This window comes from Macrobrachium rosenbergii, chromosome 48 (assembly GCF_040412425.1).
Source record: "Macrobrachium rosenbergii isolate ZJJX-2024 chromosome 48, ASM4041242v1, whole genome shotgun sequence".
Taxonomy (NCBI): Eukaryota; Metazoa; Arthropoda; class Malacostraca; order Decapoda; family Palaemonidae; genus Macrobrachium; species Macrobrachium rosenbergii.
Window position 1 is genome coordinate 66,030,549 of NC_089788.1, and position 24,671 is coordinate 66,055,219.

At 35.2% G+C, this 24,671-nt stretch overlaps 1 protein-coding gene across 2 annotated transcripts in view; it reads left to right on the plus strand.

The window, feature by feature from the left end:
• The window catches only part of SMC6 (Structural maintenance of chromosomes 6), a 258,709-nt gene that overhangs the window by 139,326 nt on the left and 94,712 nt on the right, over positions 1–24,671 (plus strand). The window lies entirely within an intron of this gene.

Here is a 24,671-nt window from a genome sequence, read left to right on the forward strand (position 1 = left end):
TGCCCAGTCTGGGGGTGTGCTTGATATATATTCAGCCCATCCCTTAAGGGTTAAAAGGGTGTACTGGTAAATCTTACTAGAGTAAGACTGTCCTAATCAAAATGGAAATTTTGTAATACATTGCTTTTTTATGATAATTTTTTATACATGGTAACCATTTGCAAAATATTTTTAGGTTTAGAAGATTAAATTGTTTTTTCTTATTTGTAAAATATGTATTGTGTTGATTTTAATCTTTATTCCATTTTATGTTTTATTTGGGATGTCATGTTCATGCTGTGTTTTAACCAGGTGTAACTTTGCGTTGAAATGTTATTTCGTATGTTGAATAAGTACTCTCACGATTATCCAGTTCTTACTCATCCAACACTCGACATTGTGTGACACACCCGGACTGTGTACCAAGGTCCAAAGATATGTAATACTGTATATATAAATTTCAAAATATTTAAAAAAACCACTCTCCAATGGTTGGCAGTGATGCATGGCTTAAGAAAATTTTGATAATACTGCTTACACTCATGAAGAGACTGAGAAAGGGTTTAGGGGTAGGGAAGGTTGAAGAAGTTTCCAAGGTTGGGGGTGCAGTTGGATGCATGGGTGCCATGGGAGAGGAAAGGCAGTAAGACTACATAGAGGAACACACTCAGAGAAAGGGTTGTTTTGGAAGGTGGGTGGAGTAGGTGAGCACTTTCCTTGGCTAGGAGGGGATGGGACTCCAGTGTGGGATGGGTGGAAAGGGTAGGAAAGCATGTGACTTCACTAGAGCGTTTTTAGTTTTGTTTTTACATTTATGCTTTTATACATTTAATTCAAGGATATGTATAGTACTGTGCTGTAACTTGTAATGAAATACACCAACCACAAAGCAAAAAGATAGAAGAGATACAGTATATATATTTATATATATTTGTAATTACAGTGCTTCCCCACTTTTTAGCAGGAATAGGTTCCAGAACCCACTGCAAAAATGCAAGATCCACAGAGATGTAAAATCCCCTGTAAAAATTATATAAATGCTTATAACTGCCAAATACCATGTACCCTTAAACTAAAACACTTATAACTGCCTATTTTAAAAGTTCACTGCCAAATTGAATAGTTTAAACAAAAATATACCTTAAATTATCATACTAAAACAATATAATATTTACAAACAAAAATACACCCCAAAACACCCACAGTAATTTTAGATTACCCTCATCCAGCTGTTACTCTTAAGTATATACACCCCTAAAATGCTTATAACAGTGATTTACTAATTATCAGATATCAGTATTAACCCTCTTGCGCTTACAGGGGTTCCCATAGTGCTTCCCGGTACACGACTCATGCCTTGGAGGGAAAAGTGTGGCTCGTGCGGAAAAGTTGCTTTGTAAAAATCGATACGTCCAAACTATAACTGACATAGGCTTCTGGTTTGTTTATGATGTCAGCAAATGATTGAATTTTTTCCTAAAGCAATCAGAAAATCTGTGCAAGGCTTAGAAATAATTAAAAAAAGACGTGATGAACGTGAAATTTTTAAGGAAAATCGTAGATATTATTTGAAATCATGAAAAATATAATAATTAGGTTTGATGAGTTTATTTTATACTTAAATTGTGTGGAAATGGTTGAACTTTCACGTGGAAGCAATCATTTTGCTATAAATGTGTTTGCTAATTGGCTGTTACCGATTAAAAAATGCAAATTTTTTACGGAGTGCAATTACCAGATTTTCCAACCTAATTATGTTGATGTTTCGTATCGTATCTAAGTAAGAAATAAAGATAGAAAAAAAATGAAGGTGGCATTAGAAAGCTAAATAAATAGCATATAAAATGCACAAAATAAAGATAATTGTCGTTAGATTACGGACAATCCTTTTTCTTTTTCTAAGAAAAAATACAGAAACGATTATTATATATAAACGTTGATATTTTTAAATTTTGCTGTTCACCATGATAAAGTACAGAGAGTGGCCGTTCGAATGATATATAATACATGCACATTGAAGTTATTTACGGATGCACAAACGCATAGAAAAAATTATCTACGCATGCATAAATTCCGGCCGAACTACGGCGTTCAACGTGTATATACAGTATATATACGCTAACATTTTTCATAATTACTCGGTAATAAATAATGCTAGAAAAAAATTAAAACTGCGAAGGGAAGCTGAGTAAGTTTCCTATATATATATTACCTAAAAGCAATAGGTGTTACTAGTAAATAATCAAGCAATTGAAGCTCAAAGATGTAAATTTTGTTTTTCTCACATAAAATCAATTGTTCGCTAAGATTTTTACATAGAAACGTTGATAATTTTACAATTTGCCGTTCAGCAGGATAAAGTACGAAGAATGGCCGTTCGAATGATATATAATACATGCACATTGAAGTTATTTACAGATGCACAAACAGGTGTACAAAAAATTATTCACGCACTCGTAAACCCTAGGCCGAACTGCGCAGCTCAACTGGGTTCTTGAGTGCTCATATTTACGCTTACATTTTCCGTAATTGCTCGGTAATGAATAACACTAAGAAAAAAGTGAAAATTGCAATGGAAAGCTGAATAATTTTTCTATAAATAGCCATTGTAAAAGCAATAAGTGTTCCCAGAAAAAATTGAGCAATTGAAGCTGAAAGACAGAAATGTTGTTGAAAGACAGAAATGTATGTAAAAAAAGTAAATTCTTCACTATTTATCGTATCGAAAAACACTTGAAATGTTATTCAAAATACTCAACAATCACTTGCAAACACTTTTATAACAATAGCAAAAGCGAAAGCACTTCACAAATGCAGATAAATGACGATAAAGCAAAAAACCTGAGAGTGCTAAAAAGACATGCTGTAACTCAGTCAAAATAGGATGTGCAGTGCTTGAGTTGGGGGAGGACTGCGGCGCATGCGCGATACCTATCGGTTACCTATTTACATTTTCTTGTAGGTCCAAGATCTGCCCTCGCAATGGCGCAGTCCTCGTTTTCTTCGGATGACTTTTTTTTTTTTTTCTTTTTGTGAATTTCCCCCCAAAATAACTCATGTGATACTTACGGCAAAAAATTTATTGACACGGTTTCGTGTCATCGGATCACCAGAGGGTTAATGTAAATATAGCAAATATGTGTAAAGTGTTTAATACAAATTAAATCTTTAATACAAATTAAAGAAATCGGTCTTACAGAATGTTTGACCACTAATCAAGTTACCCCTCTACAAGTAAGGATAGCCATTTTCTCTCACAGTATTGAAATTGTTCTGTTTTCTTTTTACATTGGTAAAAACAATCACTGTCTCTGGTGTGTTAAATATTTTTAATGTGCATATGTATTTTTGTGCTCTCTCTCTCTCTCTCTCTCTCTCTCTCTCTCTCTCTCTCTCTCTCTCTCTCTCTCTCTCTCTCTCTCTCTCTCTCTCTCTCAGTACTGTGTATATCATAAACTTCTTTTAGTTTCATAAAATTACAAAACTTTAAAGAAATTTACGACACCTTCGAACGAGTGCTTGCATACATAAGTATGTGTAACAATTTTTTTTTGCTTTGCTTGATTTACTGTACCATTTTTATTACATGTTTAGTTTATTCTAAGTATGACTAGCACGCATAACAGTAAACAAGAGGATATTTCATCTCTAATCACCGTAAGAATATTTAAATTCCTTATTTTATATGTAGCTAAGACAGTCCCAACAGGCTGTATAGTACCAAGTTTTCCGACGGAATGGAATTGTGTGTGCATATGCACGTAACCTACGGACTTGATTGCATTTATAATTTGGTCTATAAAATAAAAAATGAGAAAATACAGTATAAATATAAACAAGAATATTATAGCATGAAATATAAACTTTTTTACATATATTTCTGTCTTTCAAAAACATTTCCGTCGTTCAGCTTCAATTGCTCAATTTTTTCTGGGAACACTAATTGCTTTTACGTGGGCTATTTATAGAAAATTTTTTCAGCTTTCCATTGCAGTTTTCACTTTTTCTTAGCATTGTTCATTACTGAGTAATTACGAAAAATGTAAGCGTAAATATGAGCACTCGAGAACCCAGTCAGCCTAGGGTTTACGAGTGCGTGAATAATTTTTTGTATGCCTGTTTGTGCATCTGTAAATAATTCAATGTGCATGCATTAAATATCATTCGAACAGCCATTCTTTGTACTTTATTGTGCTGAACGGCAAAATGTAAAAATATCAACGTTTCTAATAAAAATCTTTAGCTAACACATGACTTTACGTGAAAAAAACAAAACTTACGTCTTTGAGCTTCAATTGCTCAATTATTTAGTGGGAACACCTATTGATTTTAGGTAATATATATATATATATATATATATATATATATATATATATATATATATATATATATATATATATATATATATATATATATAAATTTCTGACTCACGTCGGGATCGAACCCAGGTCTCTCAGGTGGAAAGCAAGGCGTTACCCACTGGGCCATACAAGTCTAAAAGAAGTCGGAACCTGAGAGCAACTGCACTCAAGGAATTACCTGGGCAAGCTAACTGCTTGCATACCAGCGAAGTTTTCCCAACTTCCCGACTCAGCAATGACCCAATGGACAACATTTCATTCGAATTATCCCTTCTGAGTGAATAAGATAGAAATCATCAACACACAATCACGTGTGGAACAGAAATAAATTTCTGACTCACGTCGGGATCGAACCCAGGTCTCTCAGGTGGAAAGCAAGGCGTTACCCACTGGGCCATACAAGTCTAAAAGAAGTCGAACCTGAGAGCAACTGCACCCAGGAATTACCTGGGCAAGCTAACTGCTTGCATACCAGCGAGTTTTCCCAACTTCCCGACTCAGCAATGACCCAATGGACAACATTTCATTCGAATTATCCCTTCTGAGTGAATAAGATAGAAATCATCAACACACAATCACGTGTGGAACAGAAATAAATTTCTGACTCACGTCGGGATCGAACCCAGGTCTCTCAGGTGGAAAGCAAGGGCGTTACCACTGGGCCATACAAGTCTAAAAGAAGTCGGAACCTGAGAGCAACTGCACCCAAGAATTACCTGGGCAAGCTAACTGCTTGCATACCAGCGAAGTTTTCCCCAACTTCCCGACTCAGCAATGACCCAATGGACAACATTTCATTAATTATCCCTTCTGAGTGAATAAGATAGAAATCATCAACACACAATCACGTGTGGAACAGAAATAAATTTCTGACTCACGTCGATCGAACCCAGGTCTCTCAGGTGGAAAGCAAGGCGTTACCCACTGGGCCATACAAGTCTAAAAGAAATGGAACCTGAGAGCAACTGCACCCAAGAATTACCTGGGCAAGCTAACTGCTTGCATACCAGCCAGTTTTCCCAACTTCCCGACTCAGCAATGACCCAATGGACAACATTTCATTCGAATTATCCTTCTGAGTGAATAAGATAGAAATCATCAACACACAATCACGTGTGGAACAGAAATAAATTTCTGACTCACGTCGAAATCGAACCCAGGTCTCTCAGGTGGAAAGCAAGGGCGATACCCACTGGGCCATACAAGTCTAAAAGAAGTCGAACCTGAGAGCAACTGCACCCAAGGAATTACCTGGGCAAGCTAACTGCTTGCATACCAGCTAAGTTTTCCCCAACTTCCCGACTCAGCAATGACCCAATGGACAACATTTCATTCGAATTATCCCTTCTGAGTGAATAAGATAGAAATCATCAACACACAATCACGTGTGGAACAGAAATAAATTTCTGACTCACGTCGGGATCGAACCCAGGTCTCTCAGGTGGAAAGCAAGGCGTTACCACTGGGCCATACAAGTCTAAAGAAGTCGAACCTGAGAGCAACTGCACCCAGGAATTACCTTCCAAGCTAACTGCTTGCATACCAGCGAATTTTTCCCCAACTTCCCGACTCAGCAATGACCCAATGGACAACATTTCATTCGAATTATCCCTTCTGAGTGAATAAGATAGAAATCATCAACACACAATCACATGTGGAACAGAAATAAATTTCTGACTCACGTAAATCGAACCCAGGTCTCTCAGGTGGAAAGCAAGGTTCCAACTTTTAGACTTGTATGGCCCAGTGGGTAACGCCCCCTGCTTTCCACCTGAGAGACCTGGGGTTCGATCCCGACGTGAGTCAGAAATTTATTTCTGTTCCACACGTGATTGTGTGTTGATGATTCTATCTTATTCACTCAGAAGGGATAATTCAATGAAATGTTGTCCATTGGGTCATTGCTGAGTCGGGAAGTTGGGGAAAAATCAAAATATGCAAGCAGTTAGCTTGCCCAGGTAATTCCTTTGCAGTTGCTCTCAGGTTCCGACTTTTTAGACTTGTATGGCCCAGTGGGTAACGCCTTGCTTTCCACCTGAGAGACCTGGGTTCGATCCCACGTGAGTCAGAAATTTATTTCTGTTCCACACGTGATTGTGTGTTGATGATTTCTATCTTATTCACTCAGAAGGGATAATTCGAATGAAATGTTGTCCATTGGGTCATTATAAGTCGGGAAGTTGGGGAAAACTTCGGTATGCAAGCAGTTAGCTTGCCCAGGTAATTCCTTGGGTGCAGTTGCTCTCAGGTTCCGACTTCTTTAGACTTGTATGGCCCAGTGGGTAACGCCCTTTGCTTTCACCTGAGAGACCTGGTTCATCCCCACGTGAGTCAGAAATATAAATAAACAAAATACGATAAATATAAATAAATAAAAATATATATAACAGATAAATAATATACATAAATAAATATAATTAAATAAAAATAAATAAATAAAAAATTCATAAAACAAGCAAAATAAATTACTAAAAAATAAAAAAATATATATATATAAATAATAATAAATAATAAAATAAAAATAAAATAAATAAAAATATATCAAAATATAAAAAATAATATATATATATAAAATAAAATAAACATATATATATAAAACTAAATATATATTAAAAATAACAGATATAAATAAATATAGTATATATATAAATATATAAAATAATAAATATATAAATTAAAATAAATATTAAATATAAATATATGATAAATATATATAAATATATATATAATAAATAAAATAAAATAAATATATATATAAATAAAATAATTATATATATATATATATATTTTGTATTATATTTATATATATATATTAGTATATTATATTATATATATATATATAAATATATATATATAAATATATATATATATAGTATTTTATATATATAACTGTATATATATATTTATATATATATATATATATACTGTATTATTTCTTATATATATTTTCATATATATAGATACTATAAAAATAATATAATATATATTTCCTATACATATATATATTTTGTATCATATATAAATTTTATATATAATATTTATATATAAAATATATATATATACCAGCCTATATAAACTATATATATCACTGTTCCATATATATATATATATAGATTATATATATATAGGGCAGTTGTGAGTTATATATATTATATCCATATATATATATATACCTGGATATATTAGGTTTTTAGAGACATATTTAAGATAATTATATATCTATATATATATATACAGATACCAATAGATATATATGGGGTGCAGCCAATATTTTTAAGCCAAGTATGTAGGCAGTGGTGAACAACCCTTTTAATTACTGGGGGACAGTTGTTCTCTCCTCCACATATTTTAACTGTGCATCTATACTGGAGAGACCCCCAGTACTCTGTCATAAGACCTGGGTTCGATCCCATACTGATGTCAGATTTTATTTCAGTTCCTCTTTATGTGGTGATGATTTCTATCTTATTCACTCCAGATGGATAATTCAATGAAATGTTTGTCTATTGGGTCATTGCTGAGTTGTTGCATGGGAAATATCGGGTATGCAAGCAGTTGAACTGCATGAGTAATTATTGGCCTGGTTGCTCTGATGTTCCAAATCGTAACTGTGACTTGATGGCCCAGTGGATATATGCCACTCAACCATCCCTACAAACTGTAGCAGGAGAGGAGTCAGAGAATTTATTTCTGTTCACACGTGATTATGTGAAAATGATTTCTATCAATTCACTCCAGACTGATGATCATCGTATATGTTGTCTGAGAATATTTGTCATTGCTGAGGTCAGAATTGTGTCATTTATTATACTTTTCATGTATTGCTACCATGCTGCTTTTTAGTGTTATTTTGAGCAGTCTGTTTTTGCTCCCTAATTATGATATGTCTATTAACGTAAAGTATTTAAAAGTTTGATTTATTTGACTTGTTTTGAATGTTATATGTTAATCATTGTTTCTGCAGGTTCAAAGCACCCGTGAACCTTGACTCACTGATTTCCTCTTATTCCACTAATTTGATAATTTGAATATTAAGGTAACTGTTTTGTATCATTGCTGAGTCGGAGGATTGTTTGTCACCGGCTGGTAGTCATTACAGTTAAGCTTGCCCAGTAATTCCTTGGGTGCAGTTGCTCTCGAGAGGCGAGATCTTTTAGACTTGTATGGCCCAGCCAGGATTGCCTTGCTTTCCACCTGAGAGGGGTGGGTTGCATCCGGGGAGAATTTGTTATTTCTGTTCCAATTTTTATTGAAAAATTTTTTATTCTGTTAGGTGGATAATTCGAATGAACAACGTTGTCGGGTCATTGCTGAGTGGATTGAGTCAGCGTGAAATTTTGTTTGTAAAGTTAATTAGGTCACCGGCGCAGTTGACGCTTGTTGAATCTCAGGTTCCAACTTCTTTCAGGTTGCTGAGGGGCGGTGGTTAACGCCCTTGCTTTCCAAAGGGCTCGATCGGAAAGTCTAATACATTTATTTCTGCAGCATGATATGTCAGTTATGATTTCATCTTATTCCAGCAGAGCAGGGATAATTGAGGATGAATGGCTGTCTATTGGGTCATTGTGAGTCGGAAGTTGAGGACGTCATCATTCACATGCATTTGGCTGAACCAGGCTCTGTCTGACGTCCAGCATTGACCAGGTTCCAAGTGTTTGAGTGAAGTGTCTTCAGCTTTGTGCATCAGAGACCTGGGTTCGATCCGACGTGAGTTAATTTAATTCTTTATACCTTTTTACGTGATTGGTTATTATTATTTTATGCTTACTATTTCACTCAGTTTGGATAATTCAATTGTTGCGTTGTCTATTGGGTCATTGCTGTCATTTATTATACTTCACTGGTATGCACTATGCTTAAACGCGTGAGTATTCTTTGAGCAGTTGTTTCATGCCATTTGCTCTTATCTAGACTTTATTTATCTTATAACTGGCAGAGCTGAGAGACCTGTTTTCCAATGCCGCGTATGAGTCATCAATTTATTTCTGTTCCACCACCCAGAACCTTGTTCACTGATTTCCTGGGCTTATTCACTCCAGAAATTCATAATTGGATGAAATGTTGTCTATTGGGTCATTGCTGAGTCGGGGAAGTTGGGGAAAGTGGAGCTGGTATGCAAGCAGTTAGCTTGCCCAGAGTATCCTTAGAGTGCAGTTGCTCTCAGGTTCCAATCATTTTAGACTTGTATGGCCCAGTGGTTATCTATATCACCTGATAGACCTGGGTTACGATTTCGGCGTGGTCAGAAATTTATTTCTGTTCCACGCGTTTATTGTGTGTTGATGATTTCTTCTTATTCACTAAAGGGATAATTCAAATGAAATGTTGTCTATTGGGTCATTGCTTTTCGGAAGTTGAAGGCTTCGCTGAATATGTTTTCTCAGTTACGGTAAATTCACTGGGGATAAATTTGCTCTGGGTTCCAAAAGCGTTCTTTTAAAAATTGTATGGCCCTAGTGGTTGGATAAAGGACTTTTACCCTGAGAGACCTGGGTTACAGATCCCGTCGTGAGTAACAGAAATTTATTTCAGTCTATTCCAATGGGTGATTGTGTGTTGATGATTTCTATCTTATTCCTCCAGAAAGGATAATTCCAGCTGAAATGTTGTCTATTGAGTTGCTGAGTCGGGAAGTGGGAAAGCTCAGCTGGTATGCAAAGAGTTAGCTTGCCCAGGTACACAGGATTGGTGGTTGCTCTCAGGTTCCAACAAGACTTAAATGAAAATAGTTTTATCAGGCTCCAGCTGGCACCTGGGTTCGATCCGACGTGAGTCAGAAATTTATTTCTTTCCACGTGATTGTGTGTTGAAGATTTCTATCTTATTCATAGAGGGATAATTCACATGAAATGTTGTCTATTGGGTCATTGATGAGTCTGGAGTTGGGAAAACTTAAGGTATGCAAGCAGTTAGCTATTCTAGAATTCTTGGAGGATGGTTCCACGAGGACTCAGGTTCCAACTTCTTTTAAACTTGTATGGCCCAGTGGTTTGCCCTTTCCACCAAATGTCAGACCTGGGTTATAAATAAAACGTGAGTCAGGTGGGCAGATTTTCTATTTACACGTTCTTGGAGGTGATGATTTCTATCTTATTCACTCAGAAGGATAATTCAAGAAATGTTGTCTATTGGGTCATTGAGTCGGGAGGATAAGGGAAGACTTAATCGCTGGTATGCAAGCGTAATCTTGCAAGATAATTCCAGGTTAAAAATTGCAGTTGCTTCAGGTTGATTCTTTTAGACGATGGCCCAGTGGTTTCACCAAACAAAAGACCTGGAGTGTGGGGGGATCCGTAGACGCTTCCTCAGAAATTTATTTCTGACACGTGATTGTGTGTTGATGATTTCTATCTTATTCACTCAGAGGATAATTCAGATGAAATGTTGTCTATTGGGTCATTGCTGATATCAGGAATACATGGGAAAACTATATGGTATGCAAGCAGTTAGCTTGCCCAGGTAATTCCTTAGGTGCAGTTGCTCTCAGGTTCCAACTATATATATAGACTTGTATGGCCAGTGGTTATTGCTTTCACCTGAGAGACCTGGTTCGATCCCGATGTGAGTCAGGATATATCTGTTTCACACGTGATTGTGTGTTGATGATTTCTATCTTATTCACTCCAGAAGGGATAATTCAATGAAATGTTGTCTATTGGGTCATTCCTGGTGGGGAAGTTGAAATAAAACTCTTACAATAATGCAAGCAGTTAGCTTGCCCAGGTAATTCCTTGGGTGACTTCAGTTGCTCTCAGGTTCCAACTTCTTTTAGGAAAACTTGGCCCAGTGTTGCTCTTCCCTGAAGGGAGATATTCCACCTGAAAGACCTGGGTTTCGATCGGCGTGAGTCAGAAATTTATTTCTGTTCCACGTGATTGTGTTGATGATTTCTATCTTATTCACTCCAGAAGGGATATCTCGGGATGAATGAAATGTTGTCTATTGGGTCATTGCTGGTCAAGAAGTTGGGATATAGGTCTCCTCTGAAATGAAGCATATGTTATACACCAGGTAATGAAAATAGGTGCAGTTGCTCTCAGGTTCAAGCCGCAGACTTGATGGTGCCCAGGGGTTAACGCCTTGCTTTCCCCTGGGGAGACCTGGGTTCGATCGATTCAGTGAGTCAGAAATTTATTTCTGTTCACAAAAGTGATTGAATGTTGATGATTTCTATCTTATTCACTCAGAGGGATAATTCAGATGAAATGTTGTCTATTGGGTCATTGCTGAGTCGGGAAGTTGGGGAAAACTTCTTCCTGTTAGGTATGCAAGGGCAGTTAGGCGCGCCAAGGGCAATCCTTGGGTGCAGTTGCTCTCGGGTTCCAAATGGTTTAGACTTGGCATCCAAGGGTTACACATGGGTGGTGGCTGAGACCTGGGTTACGATCCCGACGTGAGGCCACGTGGTTTATTTCTGTTCACGTGATTGTGTGTTGATGATTTCTATCTTATTCATCCCATCCAGAACGATAATTCCGAGCGAAATGTTGTCTATTGGGTCATTGCTCCTAGTGGGCAGTTGGGGCAATGTCCACCACTTTGGGCAAGCAGTTAGCTTGCCTGCAGGTAGTTTTTTGGGTGCAGTTGCTCTCAGGTTCAACTTCTTTTAGACTTGTAATGGCCCAGTGGTTAACATCTTGCTCACCTAGGAGACCTGGGTTCGATCTGGACAGTGAATCAACAAAGAAAAAGGATATATATATATATATATATATATATATATATATATATATATATATATATATATATATATATGCTTAAAAATCACATAGATGCATATACTAGTGAGATATATATATATATATATATAATATATATAACATATATATATATCTTCTGATGCGTTTATCTATGTATGCATGTATATATATATATATCCTATGATATATATATATATATATAAATATCTGATACTAAATATCTATATATATATATATATATATATATATATATATATATATATATATATATATATATAAATATGATATATATATATATATATAAAAATATATATATATATATACTATATATATATATATATATATATATATATATATATAGTATATTATATATATATATATATACGTAATGTATGTATGTATGTGTATATATATATAAATATATATATATATATATATATATATATATATATATATATATATATATATATATATATATTTTCATGATGTTGCCTTGTAAAGTATATCCTCCTATAATTTTGACATATTTACTTTTTTTCATGTGTTATGTTTAATGATAATGACTTGTTGAAGTGTCATATTAGTTTGACATCAGATCTCAAAAGAACTAATTAAGTAACTTGATAGCGTAATTTAGAACTGTCATTATAATTTTAATAGTAACGTAATTTAGAACGAATATCTCTTGATAAAATCCGTAGTATGTGAACACGTGTGTGTATCCACCAAAGGCTTGTTTATTTCAGTTGTCATCAGTTGAGATAAGAGACAGCGCTTTGTTTTGGGTTAGTAATGACAGTAATTTTGCAAAACAAACGCCGATTCGTCCCATACTGGCTCAAGACGAGTGATTTCATGTTGTTGCATGCGTTGTTATAGTCACGTCCGCCACTTTGAGAGAAAGAATACGTGTCCTGATCAATTACGTCATGTTTTGTAAGATGCGTTCAAAACGTTTGCTGGGATGACGTAACTTTCCTTCTAGAAGCTTCTCCATTGTCTCGCACCCAAAACGCTTTAATGACGTCACCTCCTGCTTCTAGAACTTTTTTGTATCTCGTACCCAAAAGGGCCTTAATGACATCATGTAATTGTTTCACGTATTACTGGAATCCTAAAATTTGTTTTTCATTCTGATTTCTGAGACCAGTCAATTTGGTTCCATCTCTCTCTCTCTCTCTCAAAATCAATAGGAAGAATTGCTTTAAAATAATCATTTTTGGTCACACTTTAACATTAACTTTTGAGATCTGAGATTTAGCAAAGTTATTTAGTTCGTAACAGCGCCTGGTAAATGTGTGTATTGTGTAAATTGCTGCAGCAAGTGATTTACAGAGGTTTTCCAAGTTGTAAGGTAACGTGAAATTTTACTTATAAATACCATGGTATGATAAGTTAGGAAGTTATGGTGTGATAAGTTAGGAAAATTTTTGAACAAGTGAAATCATTATTGATAAAATCTTACATGTATTTTTGTGTGTTTTTCTATTTACAATTTCTTTATATTTTCAGTTTTATGTTTGTGATGTAAACATTTATTTACATAGCATTGTAAATATTTCTTGGTAATTTAACATTGCATATGTAATTTAACATTGCATACTTGATTTTGATTTCATTGCATGTAATTTAACATTGCATTTAATTTAACATTGCATAATTGATTTCATTAGTTTACATTTTCTTTTAAATCTTGAAATTCTTGATAGTTTAAATCTTGCTTGATTAATTTAAATTGATGATAAAAACTAGTTTTGTTTCATAATTTAATTCAAAATTCATTGAGTTTGTGTTATTTTCAACTAATAGTAAATTTTCAGATTGTGAATTCTAATTAACAGCGAATTCTAATTATAAAATGAATCTGAAAATAAATTTTTGTATTTAACTTTTTTTAGAAAACAGTGTTTCATTTGTTGATCAAAGTGAATAGGATTGATTGTGTGTGCATAAGGCAAAGTGATAAACATGTTTTGTTCTTTTAGTTTAATAAAGTGAATTAAGACCAGGGGAAACAGTTAGAGTTTTTGATGGAGTGATGCCCTTTTACTCTAGAAGATTTCTAGTTTAATTTTTGATACCTCACATATTCTGATAACTTAGTTTGATTTTCAAGTGATTGATAAATAAGTTTTTTCTTAAGGGATCACTGTTAACTTTAGAGTACTCAGTCATGATTAATTAATGTTATGAGAGTTCAGGTATCTGGCTGAAGTGAGAAAGTATTTTTGAATCTTGAGATTAGTTGTGTAATAACCAGGTACTTGATACGCATCGTGACATTTATTGTTTGGTCCCCAGAGACCCGTGGAACAAAACAAAATATCACTCTGGTTTATGGTTTATACTGGTGGTGTTAGGGATATATTTTGATAGGAAACTGACCAACAGTTATTTTTTTGCTTTGTATTGCTTATTTAGTTGAGTAACTTAGAAAATGGCTCTGTTCAATGTTTTGAGATCGGTTTTTAGCTCCTTCCATCCAAGTTATCTGAATCCAACCTGACTAAGGCACAGTGGATTGCTTTAGCAGTAGCATGTGGGGTAATGTGTCTAGTGGTATGATTAAGGCACAAATCAAATATCATTAATCAAGCATTGATGGACTCTGGTAAAGTAGATGAAGAGTTAGGAGCTGCAAGAATTGTTAAAAGAACTGAGGCAGAATTTATGATAAACATGAGCAAAAGAAAGACAGAAAAGTGATGCAGAACCAGAGTTTAGGCGTATAGAAACCAGAAGAAAATTTGATTAAGCTGAGGATACAGGCTGAAAGAGAAAATGCAAGCAAAAGAAAGAAGATAGAGAGAAGAGAAAAGAAAGGAAGAGAAGAGAAAAAAGCAGCAGAAGAAGAAAGAAAAGAGCAAAGAGGAAAGAGAAAGAGCAAGACATGAAAGGGAGATGGAGTTAATAAAGCTCCTCCACATTACCTATCCAGCTAACCCTACTCAAAGGTAATTCAGACCCTGTATTTGATGTAAGAAGAGTGCAGAAATTAATTCAAAATTTACAGAAGAAGCCCCAGATGAGTTTTCTGATCACTTTGAAAGTAGCTTCCAGGTATGGGATGGCCAGAGGATAAATGGTCGGTTTTGTTGCAGTGTTCTCATTGGTAAAGGAATGTGCCTGTTTAGCCTTATCAGCTGATCAGTGTAAAAAGAGTACAAGGTACTTAAACATAATGTGCTACAAGTTTACCAGATGACCCTGAATATTATAATGAAACATTCAGATCTTTGAGAAAGGATGACAAGATAACTTTCTTGGATTATGCTTACAAAGTAAGAAAATGTTTTAAACGATGGTGGGCAGTCTGCTAAAACTTAAATCAATGGACGAACTTGAGGAGTTAGTAGTTCTAGAACAATATCTTAGAGGAATTCCTGAACACATAAGAGCCTATTTATAGAACGAGAGTTAAAAACTACAGCTTGCATTGAGCGAAGATTTTAATATAATTTCAGCAAAAGAAATTATAATGTCAAATACCCAGAACCAACAACATTAAAGGTTTACTCATTGAAATTTCCAGGAACATTACAACTGCCCTTCTAGTGGCTAAAGGTAATACAAAGAAAGGTAACACCCTCAGCAATTAAATGTTAAATCCTCATCATCCAGTCAGTTTTCAAGACAGATACAGAAGACTAATGTTTGTCTGCTACAAGTGTGGAAGAGTAGGACACTACAGTCGAGATTGTTATCAGAGCCATTAACAGACCAAAACCAGTTGGTCAAGTGGTTAAAGCTAACCAGGTGAAGCATCCTACAAGAGCAGTGTGGGAGCTGAGACTAAACAAGCAGAGTGTTTAGCAACCAGTGGAAATGTAACAAATTCAAGCTTGATTGGCTGAACAGCTTGGGGCTTTTAAGCCATATAGTCTATGAAGGTACGCTGACAACTCAAGGAGGAAGATGTGCAGGTACCAGTCAAGGTTTTACGTGAAATGCATCAGGTAACCAAGTGTGGTGGTTCGTGGTGCTCACCCTCATTAGTTGGAAAAGAATCTCACCCACGAGATTCAGTTATTTTGAAGGTATAGGAGGAGAAGAGCCCCTCTGTTTACATTTTGTCCTGTGTGGTGACAGGAAATGTTGATTTTGCTGTAAAGGACTCACTTAGCTGTTGAAGGTGTACATGTTTTACTGGTAAATGCTAAAAGTTGGTAGTGTACCATTTGTTCAAGGTCCTATAGTGACAGACAAACCGTTAATTAGTCCACCACAGTTAGAGAAGAAAAACCCCACCTGTTTCCAAGTTGTGTAACTACCAGGAGTAGAAGCTAACTATGTCTGCAAGTGAAAATACTGAGGATTTACCTGCACTGGAAGAATCAAGTGAAGGATCTTTAAGATTAGAAGAACTGTTTCAGGAGGGAAAGTGAAGTTTCCCCTAGTGTTAGTACCAAGAGATTTCCCAAGAAGAAGAGGATCATTATTATGAAGAGACTCAGTAGTCAAAGTGTTCCTGAAGATAGTAGTGAAACCCCAGAAGCAGAGTTAGCAGATATGGAGAGTTTGTCTTGAGTTTAGTCAAGTGACAAGAGGAAGCTAATGAAACTGCAGAAGAGGGATTTAACGTTGGCTGATTTGTTCTTCAGAGTTGTTGATCAAGAAGAGATGCAACAAACTCTCTACCTGTTATTATCTAAAGGAAGGATTGCTAATGAGGAAGCATCGACCTGCAGATATTAAATGCTGAATGGGTGAATATCATCAAATTTTGATTCCATATCCATTGAGGAAACAAAGTTGTAGCAGTAGCGCACGAGTCTGGACATATGGAATCAGGAGGACTGTTGAGAAGATTATGAAGTATTTTTTCTGGCCTGGACTTCACAAGGATGTTAAGCAGATTTTGCAGAGAGTGTCACACATGCCAGATAGCTGGAAAACAATGAAACCATTCAGAAAGCACCCTACATCCCATAGAAGTTAGAGGAGAACCCTTTAGCAAGGTAATTATAGATGTAATTGGGCCACTTCCGAAAACAAAGAAAGAAAAGAAATGAATATCTATTAACATTAATGTGTATAGTGACTAGGTATCCTGAGGCGATTCCTGTAAGAAGTATAAGTGCAAAGGTAATTGCTGAGTAGTTGGTGGAGTTTTCTCCAAGTTTGGAATACCAGAAATTGTGCAAAGTGATAGAGGAAAACGAACTTTACTTCAAAATTATTCCAGGATGTGATGAACTTGTTAGGAGTAAAACAACAGTTATCAACTGCTTATCATCCAGAGACTCAAGGAGCCTTGGAAAGGTTCCATCAGACATTGAAAAGTATGTTAACTAAGTATTGTTTTGATGATCAGGAAGAGAATGGGATGCTGGTTTTACCTTTGATATTGTTGAAGTTAGGAATTTTATCAAGAAAGCATGGGATGTTCACCAAATGAAATGATTTTTGGTCGAGACATTAGAGGTCCATTGAAGATTCTTGCAGAGAATGGGAAGAAAATCAGAAGAAATCCAGGAGAATATGAAGAACTTGAGGAAAAGATTAAGAGAAATTAGAAAATTCTCTTTAGAAAATTTACAAAAATAAGTCAGAAAAAAATGAAAAGAAATATGATGCTAAAACTAAGCTAAGAAATTTTAGTATTGGACATAAGTTCTAGTGTTCTTACCAGTGAAAAGATTTCCCCTTACCAATAAGTTTCAAGGTCCTTATAGGATAATGAGAAGTTAAGTGATCGAACTTATGTGATTGAAACACCAGGAAGAAACGACAGAGGAAGATACATGTAATCTTTTGAAACCTTACTTCTCAGAAACTAAAACTGAAACAGTGCCAATAACACAAAAACTTATCTACAGAGGACGATGACGGCTACGAATTAGGAGCTGAAAACAAGATGAACAATTCTTCAATATTAGAAAATTTGGAAGATAAACTAAAACATCTGAGTGTTGAGCAAAGTAGTGAATTAAGTGAAGTTATTCAAAGTTTCCCTGAAATTTTTGCAGATGTACCTAGGTGTACCAATCTGACAAAACATGAGATAAAGATCAGAGAAGATGGAAACCTTTTAAAATGATTATGCTTATCGCTTATCATCCCTTTCATCGAGATGTTTTGAAGAAAGAAGTTGAATATTTGTTGCAGCATGGATTAGCAGAAGCCAGTTCAAGTCATTATAGTTCTCCTGTGTGTTAGTGAAGAAACCAGATGGCTCATTTAGGATGTGTAGATTACAAAACTGAATTCCATCAAGTGTGGCTGACAATTATCCCTTGCCTCTTATTGATCAATTACTTGATAATATTGGGCAAGCCAAATTTTGTTTCAAGATAGACTTGTTGAAAGGATATTATCAAATTCCCTTAGATGAGAATGCTAAGTTGCTGTCAGCTTGATTAAGAGGTTTGGACTGTATCAATACACTGTTTGCCGTTTGGTCTGATGAATGCACCTGCAACATTCCAGCGAGTGATGGATCAACTACTAGGATCAATGGAAGGAGTAGGTGTACCTTGACATTGTGATTTATTCTAATACATTGGAAGAACATCTGAAGATATTAGTGAAAAGTGTTCAAATACGGGAAACAGGACTAACAATCAACTTACAAAAAAGTGAGTTTGAAAGGCAACTGTACAGTACCTAGGATTTGAAGTTGGAAAAGGCCTTCTGCATCCTATTGACGCTAATGTAGAAGGTATCCGTGAGGCTACCCCCCTCCTGCTAGCAAGGAAACAGCTACAAAGATTTTTGAGCATGGCTGGATTTTATCATCTGTTTGTCCAAATTTCTAAGCCGTAGTAGCTCCTAACTGACTTAACCAGTCCTAAAAGAAAGAGATTGGACTCCAGAATGTCGAATCATTTGAGAAGGTTAAACCCATTTAACTTCAAGACCAGTGCTTCAAGCTCCAGACTTCAATAAAAGTTAAGTGATACAAGTTGATGCATCCGACTGTGGAATTGGAGCTGTTCTACTTAAAAAGATGACAACTAATCTTACATCCAGTATGTTTATGTCTTCAAAGTTGAAAAGCACCAGAAAACATACTCAACAATTCAAAAGAAACATAGCATTAATCACAGCATTGAAAAAAAGTTTAAGTGTATGTGAACCGACCTAGGAATGAAGAAATTTTAGTATTGTCGGATCACAACCAATCTCATTCATCAATAAGATGAAAAATAATAATATGAGACTGACCAGGTGGTCTTTATGCCTGCAACCATATAATGTAATGTTAAACACATTTCAGAAAGATATAATGTCATAAGACATTATTTATCCCGTTGTGAATCGTTGGATTCAAACCCGGGATAAGTAATCTTCGAGGAGAATTTCATGATGTTGCCTTGTAATACGTATATCCTCCTATAATTTTGACATATTTACTTTTTTCATGTTATGTTTTTAATGATAATGGTTGTTGAAGTGTCATATTTAGTTTGACATCGAGATCTCAAAAGTACTAATGAAATAACTTGATAAGCGTAATTTAGAATTGTTAATATAATTTTAATAGTACAATGTTGACGAATATCTTTCTTGGTAAAAGCGTAGTATATGAACACGTGTGTGTGTCCACCAAGGCTTGTTTTATTTCAGTTGTCATCAGTTGAGATAAGAGGGAGCGCTTTGTTTTGGGTTAGTAATGACAGGTTTTGCAAAACAAACGCCGATTCGTCCATACGGGCTCAAGACGAGTGATTTCATGTTGTTGCATGCATTGTTTGAGTCACGTACGCCACTTTGAGAGAAAGAATACGTGTCCTGATCAATTCGTCATGTTTTTTGTAAGATTGCGTTCAAAACGTTTTGCTGGGATGACGTAACTTTCCTTCTAGAAGCTTCTCCATTGTATCTCGCACCCAAAATGCTTTATTGATCGTCACCTCCTGCTTCTAGAACTTTTGTATCTCATTACCCAAAATGCTTTAATGACATCATGTAATTGTTTCACGTATTACTGGAATCCTAAAAATTTGTTTCATTCTGATTTCTGAGACCAGTCGATTTGGTTCCATATCTCTCTCTCTCATTCTAATTCTTAGGAAGAGATTATTTAACATAGTTTTTGTGAAAAGTCACGTATTAACATTAACTTTGAGATCTGAATTTAGCAAAGTTATTTAGTTAAATAACGCCTGGTAAAAAAGTGTGTATTGTGGTAACGCAGCTGCAGCAAGTGATTTACAGAGGTTTTCACAAGTTGTGTAAGGTAACGTGAATTTTACTTATTAATACCATGGTATGATAAGTTAGAAATTTAGGAAATTTTGAACAAGTGAAATCATTATTGATAAATCTTACGTGTATTTTGTGTGTTTTTCTATTTACAATTTCTTTTTATATTTTCACATTTTTATGTTTGTGATGTAACATTTATTTACATAGCATTTAAATATTTCTTGGTAATTTAACATTGCATATAATTTAACATTGCATATTTGATTTTGATTGCATCTTTAACATTGCATACTTAATTTAACATTGCATACTTGATTTCATTTATTGAGATTTTCTTTTTTAAATCTTGAGTAATTCTTGATAGTTTAAATCTTGTTGATTAATTTAAATTCCTGATAAAGTTTTTGTGAATTAGTTTTGTTTCATAATTTAATTCAAGAATTCATTGAGTTTGTGTTATTTTCAACTAATAGTAAATTTTCAGATTGTGAATTCTAATTAATGTGAATTCTAGTTATAAACTTGAATCTAAAAATAAATTTTTGTATTTAACATTTTTAGAAAACAGTGTTTCATTTGTTGATCACCAGTGAATGGGATTGATTGTGTGCATGAGGCAAGTGATAAACATGTTTTGTTCTTTTAGTTTGCTAAAGTGAATTAGAGACCGGGAAACAGTTAGAGTTTTTGATGGGTTATATTACTTCCGAGGTAGAGTGAATTAGATATTAAAGGACGCTGTAGCTTTGATTGTATAGCGAATCACGGTGATGTGATAAAGGTCATAATATGGCGCCACGCAAGCATAAACGCACTACACGCCAACATGGCAGAGGTGGTGATATCGTTTCAAACGCAAAACACCTGAGTTCACGGTGGGCTGATGGGAGATGGTATTCATCTATACCTCTCTTGTGGCCGATCAAGGTGTGTCACTGAAGTCCTGATTCCCGTCCTGGTTCGATCCCACGGGACGGACTTATTATCACCTAAAATTCCCCTTCTGCAACATATATGAAAATATATTACTCGCAGGTAGAGTGAATTAGATATTAAGGACGCTTTGTAGCTTTCTTGATTGTATATGAATCACGGTGATGTGATAAATAGTCATAATATGGCTACGCAAGTACAACGCACTACACGCCAACATGGCAGAGGTGGGTGGATATCGTCTCCAAACGCAAAACACCTGAGTTCGACGGGTGGGTTGATGGGAGATGGTATTCACTTATACCTCTCTTGTGGCCGACTGGTTAGTGTGTCACTGTAGTCCTGATTCCTCGTCCGTCGCTGGTTCGATCCCACCGGACGGTGGACTTATTATCAACTAAAAATTCCCCTTCGGTAACATATATGAAAATATATTACTTCCGAGGTAGAGTGAATTAGATATTAAAGGACGTTTGTAGCTTTCTGATTGTATATGAATCACGGTGATGTGATAAATAGTCATAATATGGCTACGTGCGACAAACGCACTACACGGCCAACATGGCAGAGGTGGGTGGATATCGTCTCCAAACGCAAAACACCTGAGTTCGACGGTGGGCTGATGGGAGATGGTATTCATCTATACTTTGTACGACTGGTTAGTGTGTTACTGAAAAATCCTGGATTCTCTGGTCTGTCGCTGGTTCGACCCCACGGGACGGTGGACTTATTATCAACTAAAAATTCCCCTTCGGTAACATATATGAAAATATATTACTTCCGAGGTAGAGTGAATTAGATATTAAAGGACGTTTGTAGCTTTCTGATTGTATATGAATCACGGTGATGATAGTCATATTATGTATACGCATGACAAACGCACTACACGCCAACATGGTGAGGTGGGTGGATATCGCTCTCCAAACGCAAAAACACTGAGTTCGGACGGGTGGGCTGATGGGAGATGGTATTCATTTATACCTCTCTTGTGGTCGATTGTTAGGTGTGTCACTGTGTCCTGATTCCCGGGTCTGCCGCTGGTTCGATCCCACGGACGGTGGACTTATTATCACTCTGTACTCCTTCGTAACATATATGAAAATATATTACTCCGAGGTAGAGTGAATTAGGATATTAAAGGACGCTTGGTAGCTTTGATTATATAGTATATATATATACATATATATATATATATATATATATATATATATATATATATATATATATATATATATATATATATATATATTATATATATATATATATATATATATTATATATATATATATATATATATATAGTTATATATATATATATATATATATATATATATATATATATATATATATATATATATATATATATATATATATATATATATATGTATATATATATATATATGTATATATATATATATATGTATATAAGTTATTACATATATATATATATATATATATATATATATACATATATATACATATATTATATAAATATATAGTATATATATATATATACATATATATATATATTATTATATATATATATATATATATACATATGGAGAGAGTATTGAAAATTTATTCTAGTTTCATCGTGGTTTTCACATTTTTCTAGCATTATTTGTTACTGAGTAATTATGAAAAATGTCACAGATAGAAGGAGGCGCCTAACGGCAGAGTGTCGTGTTTATCTGGCCACGATTTGAAAGTTAAGCACACCAACGTCTTCTAACCCTCTAGTTGTCAAGAAGAAATTTCAGTTCAAATTTCCCAAGAACAAGGTCGAAATTCCTTTGTAACATTACTTCTTTTCCTTAAAGAAGGTACACTGGCTGCACTGGCTGGTCTGGGTGGCAGAGAGTTGCAAGCACTCGCAGCATGGGGTAAACCAATCATGAGTCCAGACGCTCTGCCACACCTCCCGCATTGTGCCAGTGAGAAAGGCTAGCCATCAGCTTAGCCACTGGCTATCACTGCAATAAAAACATTCTTGTACACTCCTTCCCATGATCAGCTTCTGGATTTAATGTGCTTTTTTTTGTTCTTATTCATTATCAATACTGGTTCCTCTTTCCTCATGTCCGATACGGAACGATGACAATAAACCCAGGACTTCCAGGCAGAAAGAGAGTCCAGGACTTTGCTAATTGGAAAACAAAATGTAGCCAAAAGCTTACATGAAACAAAGGTGAGGTATGCAGAAAAGATCTGGTTCCATTCATCCCCCAAAAGTTAAGTATATCTTGTTTAATCCAGACCACTGAGCTGATTAAATAGCCTTAGGGCTGCCCAAGGATTAGATTTATTTTTACTGGCTAAGAACCAACACGGCTACCTAGTTATGGACCTACAGCTTATTGTGAATCCGAATAACATTATAGCAAGAAATGAATTTCTATCACCAGAAACAAATTCCTCTTTGTTCTTTCACTGGCCGGTCGATTCGAACTCACCAACAGAGTGGTAGCTGAGAATGAACCTGCTCACTCCAGCGAAGAACCTCATTCATCCCCAGATTTTCATGACATACTTCAACCAGCTTTTTGATCAAGATACCCTCACTGCTACTCCAGACACCTTCAAGATACTCCTCATGAGAACATGTGGATAATGATTTACCATGAGAACATGATGTGGATAATGATTTACTGGACTATGAGATCGCCTGATTCTCGCCTCTTCGAAGCAATTATTTGCTTTTTTTCCAATCAAAATGTATTTTAGCCATTATTGATCGCAATAAGTATTGTTTTGCAGGTGAGACGACTGTATCAGCCTCAGAGTATTCTGATTAAAATATCTTATTATCTTTCTGCTGCTTTTTTGAAGTGAACAAAATCACCTAGTTATTCCTGTAAGATTAAGATAATCAAGGAAATTATCCAGAATGATAAATAAAACAAAGATAATATCTTTGGGGCGGGTCCTAGAGGGGTTACAGGGGCATTGGTGTGTTTTTATGGGATTCAGTGTACCGAGTGATAAGATTGATTTCAAGATGAATAAATATCGCTTATCTTTCGCATGCATAACTCTTTTGGCTATTTTACAATGATGGTTTGAAAGCAGACACAATAACCTTTATTTTAAAACAAACCTCAGTGTCGTACCTCATTTAAATGCTGAGATATCGCATTCTGAAAGTAGCCAAACTTTGACTGCGCGCCCAATTTTAGTTTTTGGCGCTTGAGACACTGCCGTTAGGCGCCTCATATATACACATTGAATGCCGCAGTTCGGCTGGAATTTATGCATGCATAGATCATTTTTGTACGCCTGTTTGTGCATCTGTAAATAACTTCAATGTGTGTGTATAATAAATCATTTGAACAGCCATTCTTGTACTTTATTAAAGCAGCAAAATGTAAATTATCAACATTTCTATATAATAATTACACGATATTTTAGAAAAAAGATTGTCCGTGAATTGACGCATTAATTGCTCAATTTTTATTTCTTAACAGTCACATATATCTTTCTTGTGTGTGTTTTATAGGGAAATTTATTCAGCTTTTCTAATGCCGCCTTTTTTTCTATCTTTATTCCTT